The 26946-nt window shown below is 43.4% G+C and overlaps 1 protein-coding gene across 1 annotated transcript in view; it reads right to left on the bottom strand.

Moving 5' to 3' along the window:
• The window catches only part of SSX2IP (SSX family member 2 interacting protein), a 56571-nt gene that overhangs the window by 26488 nt on the left and 3137 nt on the right, over positions 1-26946 (bottom strand). The window contains exon 1 of the mRNA XM_080406557.1: positions 1-26946. This exon is cut by the window's right edge and continues 3137 nt beyond it. The gene's annotated coding sequence lies outside the window, so the exon portion shown is untranslated.

Consider the following 26946-nt stretch of genomic DNA (forward strand, 5'->3'; position numbering starts at 1 on the left):
CTAATGCTCGGCCCAGAACGTCATCGCCTTTCACGGAGGACAGCGTTCACAAGTTTTTAAAAAGATCCGTCATTAAATACCAGCCCTTACGTTTGACTGCGCGTTGCTGCTTTGATTTTTCCTCCCCGCAGGCAATTTCTGCGGCTGTACGCAAAAGCACGAGAAGTCCTCTGCGTCACGTTATTCCGCTAGCCCGGAATCACGTCTCTGTAGGATACACTTTAAAGAAGGCGGCTTCATAGTTGATCTCAAGAGCTGTTTGGTGCTGTCTGAAACAAAGGTATTGCTGATTCAAGCCATCAGCTTCCACCAGGAATTCCTGGCAGTCACCCAGAGCAAGTTTTGCCCAGACATCACAAAAATGCCTCCCTGTGCGACCTCGGGTATCTGCCAGCCCTCCCCGCGGCCGGCAGCGGCGGTGGAGGAGCACCGAGGGACCCAGCCTGGCACATGCCTTATTGCCCACACTACATCAGTTAAATTGTCTAGCGTTCCCTCACTAAATATGCAAGGCTTTTAATAAAATTGCTCCTTAGAACCCACTAAGATGAGTAATCACGATGCATAGGTTTTGATTACTTTCACTATTGGGGTTTGCAAGACTGCAGCCTTCGCTGACTCAGTGACATCCTCATTGACTTTTCTTGACACCTACCACCCTCACACCCCAGTATAACAAATTCTGCAATCGTGTATCTATACCTGCAATATCTAATTCTCAGTCCTTGCGTTGCTGTAGGTTTGTTGACATCTCACATGTCTTTATATATTTTGGTAAAGAAGAATAGGTCAGATTTTACGTTGCCTTTCATAATTTGAAATTTTCATCCTAATTTCTTTCCAGGTTAAAACCCAGTAATTTTCAATATTATCAACCTTATTCTGGTTTCTTTTTTTAAGATTAGGTCACCAGAACAGGTTCTGCTGAGTAAAATAACATTTTTAATACAGTAAACATTTTAATTTCTAGTGACTAATGATTCTTTAAAGAGTATTCAGCTCCGTTCTCTGTAAACTTACCTTTATTGGTCCAATATTCTCTTTACATTCAGCTTTGAGGCAAGAATCCTGTTGGAGGCCTTGGTGCAAATAATCACAAACATGTGAACACAAGTAGAGTGAAGAGACTGAGGATTATTTTTGTCAATTTGTTCAAAAACTAGGGTGTTATAGTCCAGGTCAGGAAATAATAATTATTGACAGAAAAGAGGCTTAAAATGCAGTAGACAGGATGGCTGTTGACTGGAAAGCCACCATCATAGAGAAATAGCGGCAATTGGGATATAAAATATTTATTTTCTAACAGATTATATAGTAATATACCCTTTCATAAATTCAGTTATTTGCCCAAGTTGACAATTTTTATTATTTTTCTGTATTTTCAGTGTAAGAAAGTGCTAAAACAGGGTACAGGCCACACATTAGCATTTCCACTGTTAGGGTTACCACACAGACAAAGCAATATTCTGTGGCGTGCAACAAGGGATGCAATCACAAAAGAAAATGTCTTGTAGGTTTTCCTGCCACAAACATAGCTGTGATAAACTTCCTTACATTTCTAAAATGCTGCTTGCTGTACTTCCAGTTTCTTTTTCATTCAACATTTCTGGTTTTCAAAGGTCAGCTTGAGAATGTAAAAAGGCCGAATAAGGTCAAAATCAGCCTTTCAAAATTCTCACTAAAATTTAACTCCCAGGAATGAAATATACTCCTGTCATCAAGACTGGGAGTAAAGCTGTATCTCTCATTTATGGGTAAACCAGCCAGGCAGATAAAAAAAGGCTTACGTAGGGTTAGTAAACTGACCGTTTCTTACTGTGTGGGAAGCAGACTCCAGCAGCTAGCAGAAATACTGATTATTGGTTTAGCTTTTAGTACCTTTGCAATAACAGAAATAAATATTTTAATAACTACATTCTTTTTAGGTCATAGGAAATAATTACTCTCAGTGCAGAAGTAATGTTTCATTTTATGACTCAGGTTAATTGCAGAGAATTTGGACCTTTATACTGTAGCTTTGCTGCAGGTGCACTCTTAGGAGGAAGCAGACTTACACAGAACGTAATACACTAGTGGTAATGGCAAGTGGGACAACAGACTCTGTTCACAGGAAGGATTAAACTCCTGGGGCTTTAGAAGATAATACATGGGGTGGGTGGTGCTGAATTGCCTTTGTCCATTTGATCTTGGCAGCTGTTCCTGAAGTTGATGCTATTCAAAAGAGAACTCCCCAAGCATTTTGCTGTGCATCATGGATTGGGTTTGGTTTATGGATTTTTTTTTAAAGGGCTGGCCAGGAAAGGAGAAGTCTTTGTGGGATGCACTCAGGCAAGTTTCAGAGGAAATTTTACCTTATGAAAAACTGTAGCCCAACGCAGTTCTTTATTGATAATGCACCAGTTGGTGTAATATAGTCTTCATAAACCACAGTGAGAATTAAAATACACTTTTCTGAAATGGTTCATAACAAGATGGCATCTAGGTAGGATTTGGGGGAGACACCAGAGTCATTGGAAGTTTTGGTTCCTAAGAGGAAAACATCAAGTATTTCTTGTGCTGTCTTGAGTAACATCATAAATACCCTGTAATGGATGTCAGGTCTTTGACATTAACACAAATTTTAAAAGTACAACTGCTTAAACAGTTTATTCCTTCTTTACTTAGATTTGCTTGAATCTAATTGATAGAATTATCTGGAGACTCACTTTATTTTGCTTTACAATTCAGCAGTTTAGAAAAAAAAACTTTTGTTATTTCATAGCCGTTCCTCTTTGTGATATAGACCATTATCCTTAAAATTTATTTTAGTCCCATTTTTCTTATAGACATGGTTCAGAGGATAAAATTAATAGAGAAATTTTGAAGATGTGTTCATCATTTCTTCTTTGTAATCCTTCGCTAAAAAGTGGGATTAAGAATTATAATGGGGAAAACATTAAAGAACCAGAGGACACTAGATGCTTTGGAAAATGAGATATGCAAAATACCTCTAAAAACTCAAATTCAAGCTGGATTAAACTGTAACATGGACAGGAGGGCAAACAGACTCCTACAATTCAGAGAGAGATGGACTGATCCACAGTTTGTTTGCATTTCAATTCAAACTCATCTTCTTAAGTACATTCAAAAGCGCTGTTTGCTGGAGTGGTTTCTATAGCAGTGTCCTGCTTCATTACAAGTCAGCAGGGCTGACGAACCATGGACTAGCAGAAGCTCATTAAAATGTCTGATCCTGTTATGCAATAGGCCAGTGGCAGCCTGTGACTCCTTTATTGTCTCCTGAGGTAAGAACTGTGTCTCCACAAAGCCCGACTCATGGGGGTTTCACGTCTTTTTGTGGAAATGCATAAAAATAACCTCATAAGCCAGTCTGTGGGTTGCACTGTGTGCTGGTAAGCACTTTAAGGTCTGTTCCCGGTTCCAGTTCACACATTAGAAGCTTCAGTCATGCAGTGATCTTAACAGGTATCTCTGGAGCCCATTGGAGGCTCCAAAGATGCAGAGACCTACAGCAGGATTTAGGTGGACTTTACACACTTAAGCCCACCTGTGTGATCCAGTCTCTTCCTCTCTCCCCCCGCCTCACTACAGGAAAGTTACTTGGCTCGGTAATAAGAGACATTCAACTGTTGTCTGAAAGTTCCCTCTGCTTTTGCACTTGGACTGTGACATTTCAGGCTAATCTCTGTTAGATTACAAAAAGTGGAGAAAAAGATGCCTGTCTTTCCCCAGGGGTTTAACCAAGTACACCAACAGTCACAAAAATATCCCTGGGATGAGATGGTGTTGCTGCCTGGTCAGAGCATCCCCCACCCAAGTCTTTGTGCCAAACCAGTGCCATGAAAATCAAACGAAGCATCAGGGATCCAAGGCGATGCAACACAAAAAGGACGCTGACTCCATAGCAAAGAAACTACAGCCAAAACTTCTGAACAGGATTGCCTCAGGTTGAGTGACAACATGCCACTAAACCACAGGCTATCACTGTTTCACTGCTCCTCCCAGATTTGTCTACACTGTTATGCTTTTGTATGGGCCCTGTTTTATGTTGCACCCTTGTCTGAGTCAGTTCAGCTCACTAACTATTTAATTTTTCAGTTGGGCTGCTGTTCCAACAGCTTAGCACATGAATTGGCTCACAGAGGGTTCCACATATGCTAGAGCCTGTTCAAGACAATCCAGGGGAGGAGAGAGGGAAAATAAAGAATGGGGAGAGGAACAAGACTTCACGTTTTTAGTGTCAACAAGACATCATCTCTTCCCTCACATTTCTGTCTCTGCAACCTTATTTCTGGATAAAGATCAGAGCGGTTATTCACCTCATTGACTGTCTCCATGCATGATACAGGCACCATAGGCACCTAAATTTTCCTTTCCATTCTGGGACGCAGGTGCCAGGTAAGCTTTTACTTGATTTACCCCAAATACCTTTGGAGGAGGGTAAAACATCAGATGGCCACAATGCCCGCAGCAACTCAAGTTCACTTCTGAAATCTTTCAGACTCTACTAGTTCAAGGGACTAATTCCATGAGGTGAGCAGCGCAGACAATGCCATTTAATTCAACCTGTGTTGAAGGGTTTCAGTGATGCAAATACTTCACAAAATTTTTTTATCTTAGTAGCTATAGCAACTTGTGCCATGAAACAGTTGTTCCTCTTCCCACCCTGTCCTGTGCTACACATACACCATCTTCAAAGAATACATGCAATATTTTCATGTCTGCTTTAATCTCCATCTGGAAAAGCTTCACAAAAATTTGTTCAACATCACACACCCATGAAACGTCATGAAATCACTGTTGGCATGGCTAAACATGACTGAATCTTGTGCATTTAACTGCTCTCCTTCGTTCAGACAATCATTATTTTGGACAGATATTGGGCAAGTGTCATTACCAAACACTAAGGTGCCCAAAAGTGTTTGAAATTGTTGTAACGTGTCCGTAAAGTGGGAAGAGCGAAAAGTAGCATCAGGGAAATGAAAAGAAGCCCCCACAGCTTGTGAAAAGCTGCACAATAACATTTCAGGGGAAAGTGGTGAATGAAGGGTGTTAGTGTGGCGTCCGCAGGAACAGTCTCTGGTTTATCTGACTTCTCCCCAGTCATGAAAACAAGACTTTTTTTATTGTCAGGAAATATGTATGTCTGCATTGTTGTTCAGCACCCCAAAATAACACACACAACCCCAGACTCCAAAGAGCTATCAGATAAAAAGACTGGTATCACAATTTTTAAACACATGGGAACTAAGGCACCAAAGTATTAAGTGTGTTTTCAGGGAAGTCTGTTCCACAACCAAGGGCTGTAATTTATGATTTTAGCTCCAGTTTCAGGTCATGAGGACGTTAAATTGCAATAGAAATATGCCCTGACCCTCTCACTTGAGTTTACCGTTCATTTTGCACTCCTATGGAGCAGCATAAGCCTCAGAGCTACCAAGAGTGACGTAAGTACACATAAACACATAAGTACAAATCTTCTCCTTCCATGAGAAAGTTTACTGCAGCATCATTTATTAACTGTAAAAAGAATTATACATGTGTCAGAAGAGAAGAATTAAAGCTTTCACCCAGTGCCACTATCAACCATACAGTGACATATTTAGGGGAAAAAAAAAATCTAGAATTATATTTTTCCACAGTACAGCCCTTTCAGTCTGAGACCCACAAAGTAACACTGTCAGAAAAGCAACACAACAGAATGATTTTAATCCTGTCTCTCCAACTGGTCTTTGACTGGCTTGCGAGCAATTAAATACAGTTATCCACAGTGAACACAGCTGATACTCCAGTTTTTAAGTGTCCTCAGCTGCAACTAGCTTATAGTAATATCTCTCCCAAGAGAGGTACTGCATGTCATGCCACTGGAGTGTAGTCTGAGCTAGGGTGAGTTTACTGCTTAAAGCCACTTAAATTGAAATCCTTTCTTTTTTTCTTTCAGGATGAGCTCAGAAAAAGCATAAGGAAACAATTGCATATGCAATTCTATGTCACCCCCCGGTTTTGCAAGTGTTGATGCACAAGTGCCTATGTACAACTTACACTTCATGTACACAAATACCATTCATCACCTGTTAGAGAAAAAAGTAAATATCAGGACAGACTACCAGCTGAAAGGAAACTATTTTGCAATATTCATGCAATATTCAAGTTAATAGCTTAAAAATAAATTCAAAAAGTTATTTAAAATAAATTTTAAGGCAGCAATATGGAAGTGAGTATCTCTCAGCTCTGCCAAGACGTGCTGTCTCTGCAGATAGCTAGCATGACTCCTGCACGCTGTGCCTCCATCAAAAAAGCAAAGACAAAACTAAAGAAGAAGAAAATACTTTAAAATCTAAATGTTTAAAGATAATGAGAAAATCTTGGTAATGTGAGTGGTTTTCTTCTTAGTTCTTAATCTGAAACCTGCACAAAGAAACTTCTCATTCACTCGCACAGGCAGTTTAAACATGACAAATACAGCTGGCATAATAGCTCTCTGTCCAGAACTGGAAAAACAACGATGAGTAACTTGTTCTTACAGGTGTCTAGGGAAATAGTTTAAGAAAGGTTTTATGTTATTTGAAGAAATAAAGTGAGCTGCTTTAAAAACAGATTGAGGCCAAACAAATGGATCTTTTAAAATGTCCTTAAGTGAAATAACTTTTGAAAAATTGTTATCAGGGGTTGCATTCCAGCAAATGCCTGAACATCCCAGTCTGTAAGCTTAGGTTATTTCTTTGAATGTCTGTAGGAACAACATCTAATATTGTATGCTGTGGGCATGGTAACAACTCTGGTACGCACCTCTTCTGTTACTGTCTAGGCTGTGATGTGTGAGACCAGGGCACTGATTGTTACTATATCAGATCCCTTTTAAATGAAAACCGGCATTCTACATTGTATGCTTGACTTTACAAGAAGTTAAGGAGTGCCCTTTAGAAATGAAGCCAAAGAAATCATTTTAAGCAGCCAGGGTGGAACACAAAAGGAACCCACGGTATTAACCAACCAATCAAACAAACAAAAAGGCCTTTTTTTCAAATACGTAGTATCAAGAAGCATGGTAGGAAAGCTTTTTTGTCATATTGAAATCACTTCAACTGCTGAAAATGACAAAAGAAAAAATACAAGCCACGGAGAAGACTTGGTTTAGATTCAATTATAAAGTATGCTGTCATTTTTGTCTCCAAATCCACATAGATGACAGTCACCTATCCCTGGTGACTGAAGCCCACTTGCTGGATTTTGAAAGGCAGTTACAAAATTAGGTTAGGGATCCCTCAGCTAGAATAAAGCAATCTTGATTTTAATTTCAGACATCCAGTATGTGTGTGAAATTGCCAATAGAAGGGATGTGTGTGTTTCATAAGAAAAGGAGCAGCTATATTTCCCTTTTATGCTACCTATAGGGGAAAACATCTTTTTAGGGCTACAGTTAGGTGCCAGTATGTAACACAATTGTCTGTACTGCAAAGTTTTAACGCAAAGGATTTAACACATTACTACCTGCAGTTGTCATCTTCACCTCTTGCTGGAGGTGACTGCCTCTGAATATCAACTAGAGCAGCTGGGAGGAACACCTGTTCCTTCCTGACAGAGTTGTCTCCTGGAAAAGAAAAACCCCGACACTACAGCTGCACAGCAGAGGCAGCAAGGGATGAACAGTGTCCGTGTGTAGAGAGCTTGCACAGGAGAGTGCCTGAAGAAAAGTGGGGAGCAGAGGGGCTCACAAGCGGCATTGTTGTGCATGCCTTCTGTTACTGGTGCAGGGTCAGTGCCAGCTCCAAGTGGGAATTTAATCAAGGAAAGCACCAGTGTGAAATAATACCCAGAGCTGGTGTCACAGGATGCAGGTGCGTTAGGCTTTGGGGCAGCACTGCACGCCGGGCTTACCGCAGGGGTGAAAGGCAAACCCTTTCCTGCCAGGGGCAAAGCTGCGGAGCCACGGTGCGATCCCGGGAGCGCCTCAGGGGTTTCCTGTGGCCTTCAACAGATCATAGATCCTGCAGAGTTGCACACGCAGATCTGAGGATGGTGAGAAATACATCGATCCATGTCCCATAATTCTGCAGAGCAAGACAGAATCAGTCTGGTTTCAAATACATATATACATTTTAAAATGTTAAAACCAGTGAAAAGCTTTTAAAAGCAAGGTAACACAAACCCACTCATTTAGAGAAAATTCTGCATTTTTTTACATTGTTTTCTTCTGTTCTCAAGGTCTCTCTGACATTCAACTCCAAGCTTACTACTGACAGAGGCTCTGAGCTCCACGCAGCCTGTCAGCGGGGGACCACGGTACCAGGGGGCGGGGGGGGGGGGGGTTAAGCCACTCACCAGCCATCTGCCCGACCAGCTACCCTGTTCAGGTCTCCGGTTTGCTGGCGGCCAATGTTAGGTCATTCATCTTTTCCTGAATAATGCCTGAATATTCTGCATGACCAGAATGTGGATTTGAAACCGCTCTTCTTGGGTGAAAAGATGGGGATAGCTTGCCAGGGCCCTTGAAAGGTGAGGCTGGTGCTGTGGTTCCTGCTGAGAAGGGGCTCTGAGCAAGGAGGAAAGTCAAGTCTAAGCGCAGTAAAAGCCATTAACAATTTCAAATCTAACTGCTTGTTTTCTGCAGAAAATTGCACGTACAAGCGCTATTTAAACTCCCCTCTTCAGGGGTAGTAAGCCAGCCAGAGGATGACAACACACTTTATTTCAGTGGAACAATAGTGGCATCCAGTGGTCAGTCACAGCAAAAGTCAAAGCACTCCTTCCCCAGGGTTCACTGGGCACCTCATATTCTGTCCTTGATTGCTTTTTTTTTTCGGGTGGTGGGAAATAATACTCTGACTTGAAAATGGGGTGTATTTGCACCTCAGTGGAAAGAATACAATACATTTTCTAAAGTCCAACAATTAGTAAGTTAATTCTCTGTGTCCCTATTGCAGTTGGCAAGTAATTGTAGGATAGGCAGAGTTGGCTTTAGTGCAAACTCATTTGATCTAAAGGCCCTGTTCTTGTGAGACCAAGAATGAGGTCAAAGAAACTGTAATATATTGCTGCAGCCATGTTCTGTTTGGTTCCTTTGATTGTGTAGAAAAAGATCTGTGTGCACCTTTATAAATCACCAGAAATAATACTTTGGTTGCTACAAACCCTTGGAAACTTATTTTTGCGATGTCACTGAAGTGAGTTGCATCGTGTCTCCTTACTAGCCATCACTTATGAAAATATCATTGCATTGTATAGCTTTATACTACTTCTTCCTAGACTGAAAGTAAGTTTTAAGAGGATAACATGATTTGTCAAATTTGGGTTTAGAGTCTCACCTTTAAATTGGGGGGGGAGAGCTTCCCTTCTCACCAGGCTGATCATCTTAATGCCCATCACCTCTCCTGCACAGAAAAGAAAGGGGGTGTTTACTCCACCAGACCTCCAAGTAGCTCGTTTACATCCATTTTCTGCTATTCCATTTAGATTTCAGCTAAAGCAATGAGCCAAACCCCCTACTTGGTAATGACAAAAGTGTCTATGCAGTGTCGTTTCTGCAGGAACCAAAACACTGTAAATGAGATGCTGCAATACCTCAGGAAAGAAATGCAATAAAATTCCACTAAAATCTTGTAACAAGCATAATATTTTTTCCCCTCAGATATACTCCTGACAACTTAAAAGTTTAAAGGTTCATACAGGGTATGTAGTTTTGAGTTTTACGTCTTTACAGTCATTAGATATTTGCATATCAACCAAGGAGAAAACAAAATACTTAGAATTCTGGATTCAGATCTCTGCGCTGTAGATATTGATACATCACCCATGATTCCCACAAGTAATTGTGAATGCTCCGAATAGTTTATCTTTCCAATTTCCACCTTAAAAAATAAATACAGTTTTCAATTTCAGTCCAAGTAACATCATAAAATATATATCAAAGGTTTCCATCTGACTGTTTTGATACCATTCATCTCTGGCCTAAATATAATTTCTACAGGCTTTAGCCTGTTACAGGTTTATACATTGCCTTAATGACAACATTTGTGCTACTTTTCAAATACAGTAATACAACAAATTAAAATTATGTGTTGTGACATCTGACAGAGAGAAATGAAGCAAACTTCATTGAGAAGTTCAGGAAATTTTACTACCTTTTAACTTAACTCTGTGTCTGTTGCGTGACAGAAAGGGCATCACGTGGGGTGGGGGGAGCGTGGGGAAACTTGTTCTGTTGTGGTTAGTAGATGCTTTCTGCCTAACTACTGTCTACTACCTCCAATGTTTTGTGCATTTTATGTAGACTTATGAAATTTCCAATTCTGATTTTGTGCAGGTTTGCCCACCCTGCTTCTTTTTCCCCTCCCTCTTTCAAACTTTTGGTCCCAGCTCAGTCCCCATTGAAGTAAATGTAAAGACTCCCACTGACGGCAGTGGGAATTGGATTAGATCTCTAAAAAAACAATTACATGCCTAATTGCTCTTTACTGCTCACTTAAAAATGCATTCTTTGAAACACTACCAATACTTGTAAAGGCTGAGTTTAATGTGCTGAACTATTTAGGTTATTTGGAGACCTATTTTCCACCAGTGCCCAGGGATTTAAATAAATGCTATAAAAGTGTTATTTACATTCTGCATTTATAACAGAAGTGTTTCTATTGCATCATTATTCTTCATAGTGATTTTGCTCTCAGTGCCAAAAATGCTTTGCTGCTTTGAAGTCAGTGAGAGATCTGCCATTGCCTTCATTCAAACTGAAACTGGGAGCTAACACGAGGAAAAGGGGATGCAGGTTCCAGGTCATTCTGAAAGAGAGATGAGTCTCGTGAAAGACTCTTCCTAGAGCCCTGTACTGACTGTCTCTTCAGGAGATCACCATTACCTTGTCCACTCCAGTCCTCAATAAAAGACCATGTGTTAGTTTGGTGGTGCCAGTAAATAGCACTGAAAGTGGCTGTGCTGATTTGACAGTGGCTTGGAGAACTTTAACCATATTATTCTGCAAGTGGCAGTTTGCACCAGCTCAGCTCTCTAAGTCGCAATCCTGACTCTGAAATACAAGTCCCATACAGAAGTGGGTGTGCAAAGATTATGCAGAAATTAATTAATCACCAGAGATCCTTTACTTGGCCTCCGAGGCTGAAAAAAGTAGTCACTGAAGGAAAACAGTGCAATACTCTTCCTATAAAATCTACTTGAAAGAAACAATATAATTAAAATAAGCCTGAGTTTGACAAGCATGGCCTGGAGGAAGACTGTAAGATCTGAATTTGGCTGCATGCCCAATGACTTTTACTACAGAAGTGCTGGCTTCCTTCATTACCAGCATCCCCCCTGAATGTGCAAACCCAATCCCTGCCACAGAGATCCTTCTAACTATAACGGACAAAGTTTAGGCATCTTTTTAAACAAATACAGCAGGAACTCTCTGCATAGGCTTGGAAATAATTCTGAGTAATGCTGTTAGGCTCCATCAGGAGGCGAGTCTGATTTTGGGAAATGAATTAAAATGGTTACAGAATATTCTTTTTAACTTGACAGAGGATTGACAAAGGACATGTTCAAAGCAAATAGCCTCAAAACCCATTTATCCACCCACAAAACATCTGATCAGTAAATAGAAATAAGCACACCATAAGTATACAAATTAAGGTGGAGAGTACCTACACACTGTTAATTTCAACATAATATGTTTGCAGATCCTCTAAGAGAGCCAGGTTTTTCCGGGAATTAAAAGCATACATCTCATTTTGCTATAATATATTGATATGCTCACTTCTCAGATTTAAAAACATTTTAAGATCATATCTTAATATGCTACAGTAATAAAAAAAACCACAATCGTTTCTGGTGCACAATATTGTTCCTCAAGAGCTGATACTAGAGTAAAAAAATTGCTTTTCTGCTAATCTGATAAAGGTAAATAATTTAAGAGCAGCCTATTAAAATATCTTCAGGTTAAGGTTAGCATATGAGCACTTTGGTTTTGTAGGACTCTTGGTAAGTGTCGAAGGTTTTTCAACAAAACCATGGGCTGAGAAGATTAGTTTCTAACTCTCATTTTCTTTGTTTGCAGCCCTGCATTTCACCCTGTGACTACAGCCACAGTTTTTCCCTAAAAGCTTTAATTTTTTTACCGTTTAAATTCTCACGGTCAAGTTTATCTTCATAGCATAATTTTCCTTGCCACTATTGTTTGCTTAGTAAGATGTTACTATGATGCTACAGGCAAACATTTTCAGTACAACTAAGAACACTGTGAAACTAGGGCAAAGCTGGAAATCACTGAACACAGCAAAATGAAAGGACGTTAATGTTGGACATAATTATATTGAACTTTATCATCTATTGTAATGGCAATGGATCAAGCAAACACTTCTGGACTAATGGAAAGCGGTTGTGCAACAGGACAGCCACGGTAAAAGGAATGGTCAGTTGTGTCCATGCGCCTGGTTAGTTAAAGCAAACAATCCTCCCACTCAAATCCATTTTCTCAGTGGTGTTGTCCCTGTTGCTGGGTCTGGGTGGTATCTAACCACTGCAGCGCTGTGGTCAGTACGTGCAAGACAAATGGGAGGGTTACATTTGACCAGATAATTCAAATACAAACACAAACATAACACTGCTATAAAATAAAACCAACAAAGACTATATTCCACAAGCTGAGACGTTATTATTTCTACTACTACCTAATGTCACCCCAGCAATTTTTCAATATAAGCAGTGATGATTTTAGAGCCCATTGCCCAGCTTTCAGTGAGCTCAGGTTGATTTCCATGGCAACGGGAGATGCAGCTGTTTGCGAAGTTGTCAGAGAGCTGCAGCATTCGGTTCCTGTGCCGAGCGTGGCTGAAGGCAATCCAACAGTGGCAGTCCACACATTTTTAGTAACTAAGTCTCCACTGCAGTGCTTTTAGCTAAATGGAACAGAGAAATAAATATCCTATTGATGGCCTGTGGGGCTTTTGTTGTTGTACATTTTGTCTTTTTAAGGTTTTCATTAAATAAGTCCTTTTAAGGAATGTTTATCAACTAGGAAATTCCAATACCTGCATTGTAATTATACCACAAGCCTTTGCATTCAGAAACTTTACCTGATTTTTTTGGTTTTTTGTTTTTTTAAGTGAAGTGCTTCCTCCTTTTACCCTCAGCTCTGACTTGCTCCTGGCATTTGGTGTGGGGTGACAGCCTCACAGAGTCAGCACAGCCCTCCGAAGGTACGCACTCTGCATGTGCTGGTTATGGGCTGAACAGCAGCTGGACGTAGCTGTGGCCCTTGGAGCCACGTGTGGCTGCCACAGGGTATGTCCTGTCCCTTCCCTGACAGCCAAACAGCTGCTGCAGCTCACAGTCCTGCATACTAACCCAAGCTGAAACCCTTCACGGTCCAGGTTAACACACCAGGTTGTAAAAGGCAGCAGCCAGGGTGGAGCTGTACCTGCCTTTCAGCCACTTCTCCCACCAAGATATTCATCCATGGCATGGGCCAGGCAGTCACCCGGGGGCTGCAGTTTCACCGCTGCAGTAACGTCCCCCCTTCTGAACTGTGGCCATGAGCCCCGAGGGCACTGCTCCTTGCCAAAGGCTTCTGGCACACTCGCGCCTTCCCCAGCTCCTGCAGCATGGCAACGATTGATGGTGCTGAGCATGCAACAAGCAATCAATGCGTTAGGCAGCTTTATGCTCCTAACAGGATTTTCTGCTTGCACAAGTACCAGAAACATGGCACAGCCTGCCCCTACTTTCAGCATATTGAATTATAAGGAACTAACTAGAAAAGTGCATGGGGAAGGTGGCATAATACTGTGCAACATATGGATGTTCTAGTTTGCCGTCCCCTAACTCTGTCTAGCATAAATAGGCTCATTTCCCACTGACATCAAGACTTGCTGTCTTAAAATATTTCATACTGAAATCTAAAAGTGGATCATGATCATCTCCTACATTATCGAACAAAAACTATTTGTCCAAAGCCAGGCAACATTCCCATAACAGCTCTTGCATATGCCATCAATCTTTTCCTAAAAAGGAATTTTTATCTCATTGCACTGACTGTTCTCTGATTCAGCAGAAGATTATTAGCAGGGCAGTGTGGAGAGCATGCCTCTTGCAAACCCACGTGGCAAGAAATAGCTCAATCCTGGCTTGCAGCTTGGTCCAAACAATGCCAGAGCTGCCCCACACCTTGATTAGCTCACCTCCAGGTGAGAGAGGAGAGACCTGATGTTTAAGGGAGGCTGAAACTTGCCTCCTAAGTCACTCCCAGGCACTCTGCTTAGGATTCAGCTTGTAGTAGACATCCACCACCTCCAGCAGAGAGCTGTGTGTAATGCCACTGACCTGCAAGCACATTTGGGGGATGTGGGACCATGCTGACCACATTTGTGCCATTGACAGTGTCTCTGTTCCTCCAGTTATTCATGTTCTGCCTCCAGATAAGGGACCTCGCTTGCTTCTCTGGCATGGACAGTCTCCTGAGGGTATGGGGGCTGAGCCTGAGATGGCAGGGAGACTCAACAGCGTTTGGTCCCCAGGGTGCTCTGCCACACAGCCCAGCTGTAGCACAGAGCTGCACAAGCTCTGCTTTGCGATCAGACCACAGCACCACATAAGCATCCATGGTTTTTCATAGCAGAAAGAAGGTTCTCCAGGAAATGCCACACTCAGACATTCATATTTTGTGCATGCAGCTTTTTGCATGGAGTGAGAGAGAAGCCATGTCAGCTTTCAGTGAAATACCTCTTGAACGGCTGCTTTTCAAGTGGCCTGCTGTGTTGAATCCCTAATTGCACTAATGGACCTAACACACCAAGCTTCCTGGGGGAAGTGGGGAGAGGCACAGTGAGAGGATCATTTAGAATTAAACTGAACAAAGTGCTTAGGAATATACCGCTGGGAACAGCTCTGCCTGGCGGGTGGCAGTGGTCCATAGGTCCTATTCACCCTCTGCCTGTTTAAATCTCCAAGAGCACTTGTGTTCCCCTTAGCAGGCAAACCAAGACCTCACCTCACCTGGGGCTGTGGAGAGCAGCAAGGAGGCAGCTCTGCACCACCACACAGCTCTGCACAGCACCCACTATCTCCCAGGGTGCAGGAGGGGTTTCCTATACTAGCAACCTCTCCTACCAGGACGTTCCTTGTAGCTTCATCCCATTCCACCCCACCTCACCCTACATATGAGGTGCTGGTGACAGAGCAGGGCTCACCACTCCTGGTCCTGGGGAGATGACCCTTAACAGCTCTGCCTTTTCTTTTTCTACAAGATTTGCTACTGGCAGTTATGAATCTCTGCAGATTTCCCAGCACAGCCTTGCACTAGCAGCACACTCAGTCCCGAATAGGAGAGGCTCATGAGCGGTGGTGTTTCTTTGTGCCAGAAAACTGCAAATAAACAGGCAAACCTCTTATTTCCTAATGTACTCAAGCCTGATGGTTATTAACCAGATGTCTGCTATTTTTAGTATCTGTTTTAAGCTGTTTTCTGTAATTGTTCTGCTTGAAGTGGGAGAGTATAACGCACAGCTTGCTTTATGGTCCTGAGGTGATTTTTAATTGATGAGTGGCCTAGCACTCATTGGATGCTTAGAGCTATCTTTTAATAATAAAACATATTATTCCTGTATCTATGTCCCCTGCTGTACCTGGTAACTGCCTGATATTCATTTCCATAACTTTTTTTTTTTTTTTAACTTGTGCAAAGAAAGAGGCAGGACCCCATTCCCGCAGGCTTGTGCTTTGGCTGAAACGCTGGCAGGCATTGAGACTCAGTGATCAACCCGTGTTTCAGTGTTCAAAGTAACTGTGTGGAAGGGGGTGTGGGGTTTGTTGTGCTGTGGTTGCTGTAGAATTATTTAAAAGGTATTTCATCCCAGGAAAGCAAACTTTAAAAAATGACAGAAAATCATGTCTTTCACGTTTTGCTCCAGTTACTTCTGCTCCTGTTTGTAACTGCAAATATTTATATGCAAGCCAAGATAGTTTATCCTTCATGCTTTCTTAATAGCAACATAACATTACTTGCAGATCTTCAGCCACACTCATACAGAGACATCAGCCTGCTTCAGGAAAGAGTTTAGCTGCTAACCTTTTCAAGAAGGACGGGAATAGTAACCTTATTACCTGCAGATATCGCTGCTGGGGACTGGCAGCGGAACCAGATGTGGAGTTTGGGAGCAGTCGTTGTGAGGTCCTGTGCTGTGGCTGCCAGCCTGCCTTCCTCCCACCTTACCCTGCAAAACGAGAAGGGGGAAAGTTTCACAGCCCTGGCCGGGTGTTTGCAGTAACACAGGAAAGCCCCAGAGCACAGCACTGGAAGAAACCTAAGATAATTCTTTCTAAATCGATACACCTAACCATAACTGGAGGCTCCCACATACACGCTTACCTGCTCTCTTTTTAAAACACTCAGTAATGGTGTTTATTCTCCCTAATGAGACAGGTCTAGTGCCCAGCTCGATTTCTTCAGCCTTTCCTCAGTGGTCATACTTTTTACAATTGCCAGATGCATTGCTGTCCTCTGGACACCTCCCACTTTGTCCAGAAAGTCCAACCTGGTGTCCCTGGATGTCCAAGCCACTGTAAAGCAAAACAAGATACCTGCCCCACCATGCTGCTGGTGCAATCATCCCATCAACATATCTCGGAAAACGACTTGCGCTTCTTTGCTTGCAACAGCCCAACACTAGTGTTTTATATCCAGTTTGCCACCCAGTATTTTTCACTGGTTTTTGTGATAGCCTTTTCTGGTTTTGCACTTGATTCTTCTTCCAAATGCAAGGCTTTCCTCACTATTTCATTAGCCTCATATGAACCACATGCCCAAAGCCATTGGGATGACAGCACAGGCAGGAATATCAGGCAGGTGAAGAGATGTGTGTTGGGGAGGGAAAGGGCTGCATGAAAATATGATGATGGGAACAGAAAAAGCAGAGTGTGATGGAAAGAAACTAAAAAAAAGAAACAGAAAAAGAAATAGAAAAAGAAAACCTACAGAAGAAATGAAAAATCTGTCATGGGAAAGAAGAAAGAGAAGGAAATGAACAAAAGAAAAAGGTACAGAGAATGACGCTGAAAATAATGTAGAAGAATTACACAGAGATCCTTGAAAGAACAATGCAGGCAAGAAGGGAAACATAAAGTCTTACAGAACAAGAACTTTGTCCATTTTTAAGCTGTTATCAATCAACTTCAACCCGAATGAATGTTTATATCTAACAAGCAGCTGTTAGCTAGCCCTGACCTGCCCTGGGTAGTAAAATGAGCCCTAACAGTAAGATGTATTGAATGCTTTTCAAAGCTGCATGACAGAGATGTGAATCGTAGCTCAGAATGCAATATTTTAATTCTTGCAAAGAGAGGACAGAAAATGGCCTGGAAATGTGCTTTACTATCAGCCTTGAAAAAAATAAACTTAGCCACTCTCAGATCTCCACAAGCCACTGGAGAACACTGTTCTCCCAGATGAAAGCTCAGGTGGTCCTTCCTTTTCTTTATTAAAAGAACAAACTTTTGGGGGCTATTTTCTCTAGACAATATGGCAAAATTACTGACAGCAAAGGCTCAAAGATAAGACCTCTGTACGTACAGTAAAATGTAAAGATATCTGTGCAAGTCAGTACTCAGGATTAGCAGGCACCCATACCCTTCAGGAGCAGGGATTTCCCAAGCAGTGCGATATTTGGTGGCTAAGAAGAGTGCTGAAAGCTAACAGTGCAGATGGGGTACTAACAGGCTGCACAGACGCTATTCAGTGTAAACATCGGAGAGGCCAAGAATTTCTCAAAACTCTTTCTCTGGGGTTTTTTGGGCCTTATTTTCCCTGTAAACTGAAAGGCAACTGCATTCAACTTTCTGCAGGGAAAGCCAAAGAGGTCTGCAACAGCAGTAGTGCTTGGAATCTGTGGCCGTAATCTCATATAACAGGAGGAACCCTCAGGAGAGATGCAGAGCTGATTCAAGGCCTGTGTGCATCACAGAGCAACTTAAATAAGGTTTCTTATGAGTTTTATGCAATGTCAAATGCACTTTGATAGCCTGTGTACAGATGTTATCCCCTCCCACGCAGGTACACGCAGTAGGGTGACCCTAAAGGAGCAGCTCTGTGTGCACAGCAAAGGTGAATGCTGTATTGCCTCCAATAAACACCTTGTGTCTTTGCCTTTTGGTTTTTCGGTTGGGTTGGTGGTTTTTTTTTTTTGTTTGTATGTTTGTTGGGGGTTTTTTTGGTTTGTGGGTTTTAGTTGGTTGGGGTTTTTTGGGTTGGTTGGTTGGCTTTTTTGCCATTTTGAAGCTGTTCTTTGGCTCTGGACAGCCCCTCCATGCACTACTTGGACTTCTCCACTACAGAACAACCTGAAGCTGCTCTTCACAGGAGGCAACTCACCTGGCTGGGTAGTTTGTGCAGCCTTTGAGGGTGCTGTGCACTGGGTGGACTTGCTCTGATGCTGTTGGTTGATGTACCCCTCACTTCTCCTTCCACATGCGGACAAAGGAAGGAACAAATAAACACCAGCCTTTCCCAGGTCTTATGTAGTACACTCCTTTCACCCCTGACTTGCAACTGCTGCTCCATTAGGCAGCATTTTGTCTCTCATACTTAGCAATCTTATGCCTCGCTCACCATCCCAGACTTCACCTCTTCCCCAAGATTGCCAGTGCTGAAGGTCTGTGCAACATCAATTGTTGCTGTAAAGAATTAGCTGGGGAGTCACCTCTGCAAGCTTTGCAGCAAAGGTGCATTAAAAGCAGTCACAGAGTCACTGAGGGGGTTCCCAAAGCATTGCTCAGTAAAATGGGAAAAAGTTTAGAAGACAAAAGAACTAATTTTCCTAGGCAAGCAATGCTGCAACTCTGAGGGGAGCTGGCAGATATTTAAAGCCCAATGGGGAAGTGACTAAAAGACCTTCAGCGGTCAGAAGAAAGGAGCACTCAGCAAACACTGGTGGTTTCATTCCCTCCTGTTTTAGCTTCAGCATCCTGCTCATAGGATTCAGGCTTTGAGGTGCCACATTAACCATACCAAAGCATCATCCCTGTGGATTGACAGGAAGACTCACACACATCCTTAGCTCAAAACACACAGCAGCAGTCCCAAAGTCAACATTTCCACACTTACTAGCACTATCCCTGGGATTTCCTATTCAGTCTGAGCCTTCTGCAGTAACTCGCAGCAGCTCCTGTTCCTGTTTCAAGGACACATTCAATTATAGGCACGCGTGGTACCACACCAAAGTGCTGAAGGAGAATGTAAAATTAGATAACACAATCCTGATAAGATACAGTTTTATAGAGGTTACAGTTTTCTAACTGGAAACCAGCCCTCTTATTTTTATTTCCCCCCTCACTAATATTTAAAAAAAAAAATCTCCCTGCTCCCAGCCATTAGCTATTTTATTTCAGTGAAACATACTCATTATTTTCAAATTCAGAACTCAAGTCAATTTAGGCAGGTCCATTAGGCCACAAACCCCTCTAAAGCTCTGGCCCCACGTCCTGGGGAGCGACTCAAGGCTCCTTCCTAGCCGATGCTCCACGTGTGCCCTTCCTGCCCCTTTTGTCACCACCTCCGTGGGGCAGGCACATGCGGTGGCTGTTAATTAAACCACAGTGCAGATTTGCACCCCCTCAGCTAGTGCAGGCGGGATGAGCAGCAGGAGTGGCAGCCCCTGGCACTGGCATTGCGCCGATCCCCTCCGAAGCGCAGCGGCAGGAGGGGCGCACCAGGTCCCCAGCCATGGCGGCTGCCCGAGGAGGAGAGGGGCCCGCTCGCCAGCCAGGCCAGCATCCCACTGGACCTCAGTGCCATGTTAACCATTGCCAGGGGGACGAAGGCAGCCCAAACCTGCAGCTGCCTGCCCTTGCCGAGAGCTTAATCATTTTTAAGCTGGGAGAATGAATGCCATGACCTGCAATTATTCACCTTTTGTGTTGTTAGCTACGGCTCTCCGTGCTGTGCCAAATCACATGGTTTCAGACCGGTTCAGTGGTTGGAACCTTATCAACAGCCCCATCTTCCCACCCCTCTGCCTGCCCTCCCTCTACACCACCCTGTCACCCCCCTGCCCAGCCTCCAGAGAGGGGCTTCAAGGGGCTGGGCAGGATCAGTGCCACACGGGAAAGCCCCCCAGGATGGTGAGGGAGCCCTCAGGGCTGGCACGTGGCCAGCGGGCACCAAACAATGATGCCACCAAGGCGCTGGGCCGTCCCGGCAGGCGCCGGGTGAGGGGGGGCCCTGGGAGCACCATGTACCATGCAGGGAATATGCTGTGCCACCCCCTGGAGTGGCTCCTGCCAGCCGCCCCACAGCAGCACCAAGCGTACTAGGGCTGCTGGGGAAAGAGAAAGAAAAAAAACCCGCACACCAAAAATATGCCATACCTGACAGTGGACTGCGGTTGTTGCCACCAGTAAGAGCCCAGGCCCCAGCACAACCCCGTCCTGCCTCTGGTTTTAGCCCTAAAGCATGCATTTCTCCAGCGCATTATTTACACACCCCCGGTCTTGGTCAGGGAGATGCCCGTGCAGTGCCAGGAGAGCCACCGGTGCTGCCGCCGTGTCTTCCAGCTGCGGTGGGACCAGGAGCTGCAGGGCACCGCTCCCCTCTGTGCCTCCGCCTGGGGCGGACCCAGCCCCAAGAGCAGCTGGTGGCCATCACAGCATCACCCCATCCCCGGTGGGCTCTGCTCGGGAGAACTGCGCGCCTCAGTGGTTTTCCAGGCAGGCTGAAGGACCAGTGGGTGCTGAGCCTGTGGGCACAGAGGTATTGGAGCAGGGATGGGGTGCCCGAGCCCCCTGCAACGCGCAGACACAGCCCTGCAGAACCTCTGGCTGTTTCCTCGTGGCAGGCCAAGGCTGTGGGGCTCCCTAGGGAAACACAATCCATTAGGCAATGCTCGTTAATAGGAACACCTGCCTTCAAGAAGTCTTCAGAACTACTCAATTAATATAAACAATGTTTCATTTAATTTGTTGTCCCAATTATCACTCATATTTAAGCGCGCTATTCACTATGGAATTGTAATTTTCACTTCTAATGATACACAGGACTTGGTTCAGGACATCTCTTGCTTCACGAGCTATGCTTATAATTTCCCTTTCAATTTGACATGAAGTCACTGGGCTTGTACAGAAGCTAGGAGATGGGCTTGGCCCAAGTGATTCCTTTTTACCCTGTGTGAAGCAGTCCGGTCGTAGGTGCTGTCTCCCAGGGTTGGGGAACAGCCACACAGAATGCTGAGGCCAGATTTACACAGAGGGTTATATATTTGTACATGAGTTGTAAACAAGAACGTAACATTGTTTAAACCAGGAATAAACAAATAATTGTACTTAAAGTTATAGATGCGTCCCACCTCCCTCCTATGCAGGAGTAAAAATCCAGAGGTGCTATAAATAGCAATATTCCTAAAATCACATCCAAAGAAAGTTTTATTGTTACAAAACTTGGCTTATCTTCAGTGGTATCAGGGTTTAGTACTTTTTGAAGAAGACTAAATAAGACCTTTGACAGCTGCTACTGTCAGACAGTGGTATTTCTGCTGCTGGAACCATGGCATTTAACAGATGGAAAAGCAGATAACGTAATAATATAGCATTCACAAGTAACATTTCAGAAGTGGTAGTCACGGTCTTTAAATAAGACTGGGCAAAGCAGAGCTGAGACAACTTTGCTCCTGGATCAAAGCAAGCTCCAGCTGCTTCAACTTTGACAATGTCAAAAACGTTCCTTAAAAACTACAGGGACAAAAATTTAACTTCCCATAACTGGAAAGATGCGTTGGTGCCTGTGGGCTCTCCAGGGAGAGCCATGGTGCAAAGACCCCGCAGGAGGGTTGGGAACTGGCCGCAGCACGCTGACTGACTGGGACCACCAGGACTCTGCCAGAGGCCACCCTCCAGCTCTCCTCCTCTCTTCCAAAACATGGCAGGGATTGTAAGGAGCTCCCAGCTGCATTTGGCGGGCAGGCAGTTCCAGGCACTGTGGCATCTCAGGAAGCCCAAGGTCCTTATCCTCCCAGCAACATCTCCCACTTTAACCTATGCAGAAGAGAGGTAAACAGAAAGTGAGCAGAATACAGCAGTGCCACCCCCTCACAGAGAACATTTAAGTTCACCATTCATAAAGACAACACATCACAAGAGCATTGCTTGTCCCCCAGCCAGACATGGAGACCAAATAAAGCACTAGCAAAAACCCACTTTGCTGGGCTGGGTGAGGCACCTGTTGTGTCATCTTTGGCGTGTTGATATGAATACATGCTGGATCCAGCTTGCCTTATGAAATAATAGCTCACTCAATCTTCATTATGGGACTAAATGAATCAAGAGCCCTTCAGGGCAGCTCCTGATGGAGCCTGTTGCTGCCATTTGTATCAAATCAGTCGCTATCAGCCCACAGGAAATTATCGTAGCAAGTCAAAATACTCGGCGTGACTGCCGCAGGGGAGGACAAACTGCTCATACCAAATCCAAGTGTTATCGCTTCCCTGGCACCTCTTCTAATCAACATTTGTCTTTACTTGCTGAAAGCTCTTTGCACTTCAACTCTGAAGCTCGCGTTGCTGCTGCAAAAGGTGAGGAGGGACAGAGGCCAAGAGAAGAGGGGACAGAGAGAAGTGAATTGCCGTCCACCAGGGACTCCTGTCTGGCAACCCTCAGCAAGGCATTCAGGCTTAAATCCCTTGAGATATTGAGGTGTCATCTCTTACTACTCCTTTAAGCTTCCTACCCTCGTCTCTGGGTGCTGAATGCCAATGCCTGGTCCTGCTGCCCCTGAGCGTGGCCGCTGAGGCTCTGAACACCCGCAGCACCACTGGGAGGGCCCACTCCTGCTCAGACGGAAAGGCCTCACAACCACAGCTGTTACCTGAACAGCCCAATGAAGAGTCAATAGCGTCAGGTTTAGTTAGAGGAGCAGCCACGCAGGGAATCTCCCGTGACCATCTGCTTCCCCTGAGGCTCCCTCAGGTAGATCAGTCTGTGATCTCTGGCACATTTGAACCACTCCCACCGGACACAAAGGTCTCAGGATTCACACGCAGAAGCAAATCCTCAAGCTGCTTTGCAAAACCTCTGAAATTTGGCCATCACGAAGTGAAGAGACCATGCACAAGCCAGGCAAGCATGGGAGCCTGATTTTCCTTCATTTATAACCGTGTGTTTACAGGTGGACTCACAGCTCTTCGCTACCCATCCTGCTACCTTTTGGAGAAACACGAGCCTTATTCACACTCCTGCAGAGAGTCAAACCTACTTCACCTCAATAATTCCTTACTGATCTTGTTGGCTATAAAATGGGATAAAGATAGCAGATTCCAGTATTTTCCTGGCACTGACTAGGTGAGATGAGTAGAGACACAGTAGTGGTGGGATATCAGGGTGCTAGGGGGTTGCTGCAAAGCAGCTTTGGGGATTGACTTCATCCTCCCCCAGGGAGCCCTCACCTATGCACAGGCAAGCAAAAAATTGCATCCATGACTTACACAGCTTGAACCAGAGAACCGTTTATCCTGATTGCTGAATGGAATGAGGCATGTGCAGCTGTATTGCTTTTTGCCTGCTTAGTGCCTCACAGTTCTGAAATCATCACTTTCAGTAAAACTTCCTGAGAGGAAGAGATCTAAAGATATTGCCTCACCAACAGGTTTTGGGGAAAGTTGGGTAGAGGAGAGTCTGCTCTCACCTCCACCAGAGGAAGGACCATGGAGGGTCCCCAGATGCCACTGGGGAAAGGGGGCACAAAGACTTGCCAGAAAGTCTCCAGCCAGAGCTCACGCCATGTTCAGCAGAAGTTCCTCTGTTCTCGGGCTTTCATTTGTTTCTGTGAATCAGCAAAGCTCCTGGTGCCCATGGAGACAGAAATGTGGGGTGGAGCTTTGCTGGGGGAAGGGGTTCAGGAGATCACCCTCCAGCCCTGATCTCCCTTGCTGGGAAGGAGCTGAATGTGTGTGGCAGCTTTGCTCCAGTTCAGAGAAGAAATCAATTAGAGAACAGTTTTCTTCAGTTCTGCAGTTCAGAGAACTCACCAGTTAACCATCTAGGACTCCCAACTCACATTCCAATTGTGAAAATCAGTCATAAGCTTAGGATCTATTTTAATTTTGCTGAAGTATTACTCTCCAATGTTTTTAACTAATATATGCAAACATAATATTTTTTTTTCATTGTTGTTATTCTGACCTTTCAAAAACCCAAGACTAAAATCTCTGCTCAACCATATTTATTTCTTTTTGTGGCTCTCTGGTCTGTGAAATTGGAGGGTTGCTCTGGGACCCAATACTGCTGGAATTTATCTGTTTAGAGAAAACTGTGGTTTAATCTATGCTTTGAAGAACAAAGCAGTACACACAAAAAATTACATGGACTGTGCAAAGAGATTATAAAGGAGAAAATAGGCCAAAACTACATAGGGCAAATTTGGGATATAATCCAACATTGTACATCTGTGCTTATGGGTCCAAATGTTTCCTCTTTAAAATCAACAGTTGTGCCTGCGAGGGAATGGTGTGCGAGAGCAGCCAGGCTGCCACAGCTGTGCCTCTTGGTGAAGGGGCAGCTCCCCATACAGCAGAAACTTACAGTCTGAAACGAGACGTTAAATGTCCTCATCTCACAAATGCCAAGACACCTGGGACTCCTTCCACAGAAAAGGGTCTACTGAAAGCAATGCAACTGCACAGAAAGTTAAAGCTAAGCATGTGGGTGAGCAGTTGTGAGTTCACGGTCTGTGGGCCCTTTATCCCTATAGGCACAAAACCTTAAGTTTCTAATTAAATTAACTCATTCATACCTGTGGGAAAATCCCAGTCCAGTATCACAGAGTGTGCTGTACAAACAAATACACTGACATTCATAGCAATTGATGCATTAACTGGGATTTGAATAGAATCATTTAAGCATTAATAATATTTCCATCTCTGGAGGTCAAGCCTTTTCACTCCCATGCACTTTGACATCCATTAGTAACTGAACATATTTCTAATGGAAACCTAATTAAAGCCAACATACCAAGCATTTGTTTGCATAAATACAAATGGAAGCTGGAGATAAAATTCACCCTACAGTACTGAGACAGTCTAGCATAAGCAAGAGAATCTTAACATTTAGGGTCAAGACAGTAGATATATATTCTTAACTGTTACGTATACGAAATGTAATGCTGGGTGAGACCAACAACAATGCTCGCAGGCCAGTATCCCATCTCCTTCCACAGCAGCTTTAGGAGGAAAGCTAAAGAACCTCTCTAGATGAGCAGCACATCCCCAGGAGATCCCCTACCAAAACCCCAAGCAATTACTTGTGCTCAGAAACACAACTTCCTTGTTTTCATATATACCAAAGCAAGTCAGGTAAACTAAAGGTTAGAGAAGATAAGTATGCTTACCTACTCCTGGCCTACAGATATGCCAAATTGGGTTTGGGGTTTTTTTTGTTTATTTTGTCATGGCTTTTTTAGTGGGAATTTCTGTTCACTTGTTTTGGGGATTTTTTTTTTAGAGAAGTTAGACCATATCTATAGTTTCAATGAAGTTAACATTTAAGTTAAAATACAGCTATTGATGACAACAGATTAATAAGTGATTTGAACTTATTCTACATGTTAATTTTCTTACAGGGCTGTACATCAGAGCACTAAGTGCACAGCTGGGATACTAGTAAAGGCTAGTTCAGAAAAAACATCCTATTCCTAGCACAGTTGTCCATGGTAAACATAGCAGAGGTTAGCCTGAAAATTATTTCAGCACACACAGGAGACAATGCACGGATGCACATACAGACAGTTCAAAACAGCATACCTATGGGCTGCAAAATAGCACTTCTAAGTAGGCTGGAAGAAAACAGATGCTTCTGCCTGCTGCAGTGAAAGAACACTCTCAGTATTATAAAAAGATTTATAAAAGAAGCCCAGGGACCAATTACTACTTGAAAGATAAAGCAGGATGTTTCAAAGAATGGCTCAAAACATAGAAGTGTCTAACTCCTTATCTTCCGAGAGACCTTGGAGAGAGGGGGGAAGACCATCGTGACCTAATTCCTTGTTTCCAGATGAACTTTTTTACTTTCCCTCTGATAGAAGCATGCCTAGTCACTGCCAAATGTAGCATTCAAAGTGGACTGTATTTTACAAAGATTTCTAGAAAACAAATCATCTACAAGACTCTATATAATGAACAGAGGAAATAATAGAGCTGCTAGCTCACTACAAGTGGAAAATTTCTCTAGTTACTAGCAATGTATATCACTCAGGGTTATTTTTCAGACCCCACTACAGTTCACCATATGGTCTTACAAATGGCTGCACCAGCATAAGGAGGGAGTGGGTGCAAGGGGGAAAGTAGGATTACTTCTTTCAAGTGATTTAAAACATTTTAATTCATTGGAATTATAGGCTAAGTTAAATAGCAGAATTTCCCTGCCACCTTCTTTTCAACATTTCCATATATTCTCACTTTTTGGCCCTAATCATGCAAGCTACAGTTGCTTTGGGCCAGACCAAAGGCTGACCCTGCACTGCAGCTGCGAGGATAGTGGCCAATAGCCAGGAAAGAGCATAAGAAATATGACAAGTTTAAAACGACCCTTCCTCCACTAGCTTCCAATAACTAGTAGTTTAGAAACATTCATACAGAGTTCACGAAAAATGCGAAAGAGTCATAGAAGTATTGCTCCTATAGTTAACTGTTACTTAGAAGAAAGTTTTAGGGGGGAGGTGGGGAAAGAGTACAAATATATATAAAATACAGATCTGGTGAGAGAAAGGCACCATCATTAACATAGCTGCAGTAGCTGTTGCTGTTCACAAATACATGCACAAGCTGTCATATGCACAAATACAGATGTATTTCACCAGTCTGCAGTAATTACTTAAAAAAAAAAAAAAAAAAACACACAAAAAAAACACAACAAAAAAAACCCCAAAGAACAGAAAAACCCAGAAAACTATACTGAGGGAAAAGTAGTCATGGTAAGGCATCCCCA

The sequence above is a fragment of the Falco punctatus genome (genome assembly GCF_963210335.1).
Source record: "Falco punctatus genome assembly, chromosome: 11".
Lineage (NCBI taxonomy): Eukaryota > Metazoa > Chordata > Aves > Falconiformes > Falconidae > Falco > Falco punctatus.